Consider the following 6000-nt stretch of genomic DNA (forward strand, 5'->3'; position numbering starts at 1 on the left):
TTATGTTTGAGCGCATCAGCGACTGGCTGCAACTAAGAATATTTCATAGTCAAAGAAAATTGGCTTGTGTTGCCTGCTAACCTTAGAAAGAACATGAACATTTGGAAGAAGGAATTGTTTGCTTGAACTAAGTTGTACCCGATCTTCTGTTTGCAAATCTCAACATATCGTGGGCCTGCTACTCTGCTTGAATGAACTAAAATTCGCTATTCTCATTGGATGCGCGTCTTTAAACATCAGATGTCATTTCATTGATAAAGTTTGCAGCGATCTCAGCTGAATGGGGGGGCGTGACCAAGATGGCAGCCTGAACGGTCGCAATTTTGAGTGCTTGCACCAAGTTGTCCTATAAATGTGCTTATAAGCAGTAATTAGATGTCCTGGTTCTTTATTGAGCTGTAATAGTCTGTTGCATCTGTGGTGGATTTTAATTAATCAACTTTAATTAATCAACTAACATTTGTTTTTCTTGCAGGAATAACATTCATATGCTTTTAATGTGTCAAAACTCTTTGGGGAAAAACTTGTGACTCTGAGTATGTGTCTACGGGTAAAAATAAAATAGTTATGGGAAGTGAAACTAGACAAGTCTGTTAGAACAAAATTAAGTCATCATTAAAACCTTGTGATAAGTAATCACAAGATCAGAGTTTGCTTTACCTAGTAACAGAGGGGTTTGCATATGAAGAACCAATCAAGTAGTGGGGAAATTATGTAATGCAGCATGAAATTTATGCCATACCTCTATTCTATAAAAACTGTTGTATATGTATTTTTCGGTGGGATTCTCAATGGAATTTGTCTGAGATCCTCCGGCCTTGTTTCTTGGGAGAGATTCCCTGAGAACTGCTCGGGAAGATCTCCTGGCCGTGATTAAAGCATTTAAAGGATATTTGCAGGTCTGTTTGTCAATTTATTCCTGCGCAGGAAGCTAGTTTAGGTAGGAAGCTAGTTTAGAAAACTAGGTTTAGGGAAAACAAGTTAGATTAGGTAAGATTTCAAAGTGAGGACGTCGCCAGGAGACGATACTCAGAAATCAGCTACCCGAGTAGGGTCGTCGCCAGGAGACGAGACCTAGGTAGTTAGGTTAAGTTAAAAGCTGGTGATCTATAGAGTGGGGACGTGAAGAACGGGAACCAATAAATAGAGCCAGGTAGTCCGGTGATCTATAGAGTGGGGACGTCAGGGACGGGAACCAATAGATAGAGCCGGATAGTTAGGTTTAGGAAAAAATCCACGACACATCTTTGACAACTTCATTTTGCTTCACCATGGTTCGTAAAAGAGGGCTTTCAGCGTGTTCTGAAAAGGAAAAGGGTAATGCTAGTGCTGCTAGCACAAGCACAATCTCAATGGTTAGTGGGCATGATTATGTTGTCAGCATGAGCGAAGAGGATTCATTTAGCCTGGCAGAAGAGGAGTTCCCAGCTCTGCCTGCTACTCCAAGCAAGCCACCAGATGCTAAAAAAAAGGCCAGTGATAATACGAGTGTTGATATTTCCTCTCAGCTGGCGAACATAACGCAGCTGATTAACTGCCGCTCTGACGCGATAGAGCGAAAGATCTCTGACCTGAGAGAAAAAGTGGATGTTGTGTCGTCTGATTTAAAGACTGTCACAGCAAAGGTGGTGTGCTTGGAGAGACGCGTGGATCAAATTGAACAGCCGGTTAACAAAATGGAGAGAAGAATGGATGATCTAGAAACCTACATGAGACGGGGCAACCTGAAGATCATAGACATTCCAGAGGCAGCTGATGAAAATATTCGTCTAGAAGTCATCAAGATTTGTCGAGCTGTTCTTCCCAGCGAAAGTGATAAGCTTCCAGGTGCCATTGATGTTGTTCACCGTCTCGGGAGTGCGCAGCAGAGCAGCGGTAGGCCTAGAGCAACCATACTACAGTTTTCCACGCGCTCCTACAGAGATGCAGTTTGGAAGGCTGCCAAAAGCTCCTCGTATTTGCGGGACAAGGGTTTGCAGTTCAGAGAGGACTTTTCCAAAGGAGATCGCGAGAGAAGGATGAAGCTGTGGCCGGAAGTTCAAAAAGCTCGAGCGGCTGGGAAAACTGCTTACTTTGTTGGAGGCAGAGCCTTTGTACAAGGGCAAGGTGAAATTCTCCTCACGGTCAACTGAGTTGGGAACTAATGCTGTTGAAGACATGTTGCATTCTGTTTAAGTGTTGAAGACATAAGACGCGTGTTTGCGTGATCTTATATGCATATTTGCACTTTTGGACAGTTACTGTTTCAGTGGTTGAAGCGAGAATTTTTTTATTTTATTTTTTTTCTTTATTGAAGAGATGCTTATTTGCACAAAATACAAGTCTTTATGGTGCTATATTATGTGGTTGACCTTTTTGCCAACTTTATTTTAATATACTGACTGTTATAAGAGGTTATAAGTTGTTTTGTTGTTTCAGAGTTAACTTTGTTGTTTATGTCATTTTCCATTATATCTTTGAATGCCAGGGGTTTAAGAGATAACGTTAAGCGTAAGGCTTTGTTTTTGTTCACTAAGAGATTTAATAATGACTTTGTATTTTTTCAAGAATGATCACAATGGGGTAGTGACATTTGGCTATCTCATGGAACAGAACACTCAGCAGGGGTTTCTTGCCTGAAAAATAACTATAGAGGTGAGGTTTTGCATGCGGATAGTGATGAAAATGGCCACTTTATATGCTTAATTATAAAATGTTTTAGTGTCATTTTTATAGTAGTTAATATCTATGGATATAATTGTAAATCTGATAATGACCAGTTATTATGTTTGTTGGAGGAAAGACTTACACATTGGTTATTCAAATTTCCTGATTCTTATTTAATTATAGGGGGTGATTTCAATGTTGTTTTAAATCATTTAAGTCATTAGATAGGTGGCCTCCAAGACGACCTTCAAATTTAAATACTAATTTGAAACTGTTTATGAACAGATTTCATCTAATTGATATATGGAGAGAGAAAAATTTAGACGATATTGTGTATACTTGGAGTAACAAGGATGGCAGTAGACGTTCTAGGATTGATTTTTGGCTTATCTCTAACCATTTTGATGGGAATAATATTTTGGTTAATGTTTTGCCAACACCATTAACCGACCATAAGGCTATATTAATTACAATTAATATTTCTCCAAACACAAATTGTAACAAATATAATTCATACTGGAAAATGAATAGCTCTTTGCTTAAATTAAGTGCAGTTAAACAGGAATTGGAAAAACTCATTAATTATTATTGGATTAAAGCTAAAAAGGAAGGGTTATTTAGTCATAATTGGGAATTATTAAAATTTGAAATTGGAAAATATTTGAGGAAGTCTAGTAGCACATTAGTTAAATCACAACGTCTTATGGAAGAGAAAGTGGTTAGTGAAATCTTAGCTATTTCTAACATTTCTGAGGTGGACCTGGTAGAAGGACAGAGATTGCGTCTAACAGAGCTGCAAAATGAGCTCGATAATATGTACAAAATGCAAGCACAAGGTGCTTTTATTCGATCAAGACAAAAATGGTTAGAGCATGGAGAGCAGATGTCTGCTTATTTTTTTAATCTTGAAAAGTCGAGGGCTAAACTAAATTCTATTTCTAAAATGAATATTAATGGATCTATTACAGATAATGTTGAAGCAATTTCTAGCTTTTGCTATAATTATTACTCTAATTTATACACTTCTAAATTCAGTGAGAATAGTATGACTTCTTTCTGTAAACAGCTTAAGAATGTAAAAACAATTACTGAGGAGGACCAAAAATTATGTGATTTTCCAATAACTATTACGGAAATTAAGCAAGCTATTGAACGTTTAAAGTGTAATAAATCACCTGGTAATGATGGAATTACTACGGAGTTCTATAAGCAGTTTTCTGAGATTCTTGCCCCGTTTCTTTTTGAAGTATACTCTGAAAGCTTACAGTGCTCACAGCTTCCTACAACTATGACGCAAGGTATAATTTGTTTGATTCCTAAGCCCAAGAAAGATTTGTTGCTTATTGATAATTGGAGACCCATTAGTCTGTTGAATAATGACTATAAAATATTTGCTCAGGTATTTGCCCAAAGATTCAAATTAGTGTTAGATTCCATTATTGATGAAAATCAATCTGGGTTTATGAGAAACCGTCATATATGTAACAATATTAGACTTATTTTTGATCTTATTGATTATTCTGACCTTATAAAAGATGATAGCTTTATACTTTTTTTGGACTTTTTCAAAGCCTTCGATTCTGTTGAGCATCCTTTTATTTTCTACTGTTTAGAACACTTTGGGTTTGGGGCTTATTTCTGTAATGCCATGAAAACTCTTTATGCAGGGGGAAATAGTTCTGTGAAATTAAATAATGGCACTACTCAAAGATTTGATTTGCAAAGAGGAGTTAGGCAAGGCTGCCCAGTTTCTGTTTACCTTTTTTTTATTGTTGCTCAGGTGTTTTGTTATTTTATCCAATCATCCAATTTAAAAGGAATTCAAGTTGAAGAGAGAAGTGTCCTGATAAGTCAGTTGGCGGATGACACAGCTCTTTTCCTGAAAAATACTGATCAAATTCAATCAGCTGTCAAGATCATTGAAATTTTTTCCAGTGCCTCCGGTCTTTGCCTTAATTTACAAAAATGTGAACTATTTGCTTTAAAAAGTTGCCATTCCAGAACTATTTGTAATATCCCTGTAAAGGATGCTCCAACTTATTTGGGTATGGTAATGGTTAAAAATGAGAAGGAGAGAATCTCACAAAATTTCGACCCGGTGATTAAAAAAGTAAAGAATAGATTTAATATTTGGTTGCAGAGAGACTTGTCTCTCAAAGGTCGGGTTCTGCTGGCTAAAGCGGAAGGTATTTCTAGGCTTACTTATGTAGCTTCCTCAATACACTCGGATAATAAAATAAATAAGATAATCGATCAAATTATGCTGAATTTTTTGTGGAAAAACCGTATACACTATATTAGAAAATCTGTAGTTGTTAATTCATATAAAAATGGTGGGCTTGATTATTTAGATTTTTCTATTTTAAATAACACTTTCAAAATTAACTGGTTGAAATATTTTCTAAAAAACACTGATTCGGTGTGGAATATAATTTCTAAAACGGTTTTTGACAAACTTGGTGGTCTTCCATTTTTGCTTATGTGTGATTACAGAATCGAGAAACTTCCTGTTAAACTGTCAGCTTTTCATAGGCAAGCACTTTTGGCTTGGAAGTTAATTTACAAGCATAATTTTTCTCCACATCATTATTACATCTGGAATAATGGTAATATTTTGTACAAACATAAGAGTATATTTTTGAAAACTTGGTTTGATGAGGGCATTCTTGTGGTTGGACAGTTGTTGAATTATCAAGGGTATTTAATGACTTATGATGAGTGTAGGAGCCATTTTTTGGGATAGTAACGTTTTTGTCCACTGGGTGGTGCTGTGTATAAGTAGATCCCCTGAGCAACAGGTGTGTGCGTTGGTGATTAGGAAGCACACAGTTTTTGACCGCACGACAGAGTAGCTTGTAAGGTGGATTTTAGTTGTATGCGGTCCATAAGGTATGGCTTTGGGTGTACATGTGGACAAGGAAAGGTCACAGTAAGTTTGCGATCATGTGTAATGGAGCACAAGCAATAAAGAGACATTTTATATGCATCTACATCCGTCTGTATGGACTCTGTTTGTACGCGTTCTAAACTTGCATACTCCTATCATCAACGGCAACGGCATTGGAAAGCCAATATAAAAGTCAAAAACTCTGCTTCACTGGATAAAGGAGATCATCTGGAGTAAAAGTCAACACGCTTGTTTCAATGGACCGAGGGAGGCTGTTTGGATAAAGTCTCTCTGTTTCTGCACGTGAGGATCGTCTCGTCAACACGTCTGGCTGGATTGTACTCGGTGGATTCGTTTGGATTAGATTTCCCTCTCTCGTTGGTGTCATCATTGGATTACCACGCGCTCATCTGGCCGTTTAAAGGGCCGATCGTTCGACTGGATTGTAGGTACGTTGTTGCAGCATT

Source organism: Squalius cephalus (genome assembly GCF_949319135.1).
Source record: "Squalius cephalus genome assembly, chromosome: 2".
NCBI lineage: Eukaryota > Metazoa > Chordata > Actinopteri > Cypriniformes > Leuciscidae > Squalius > Squalius cephalus.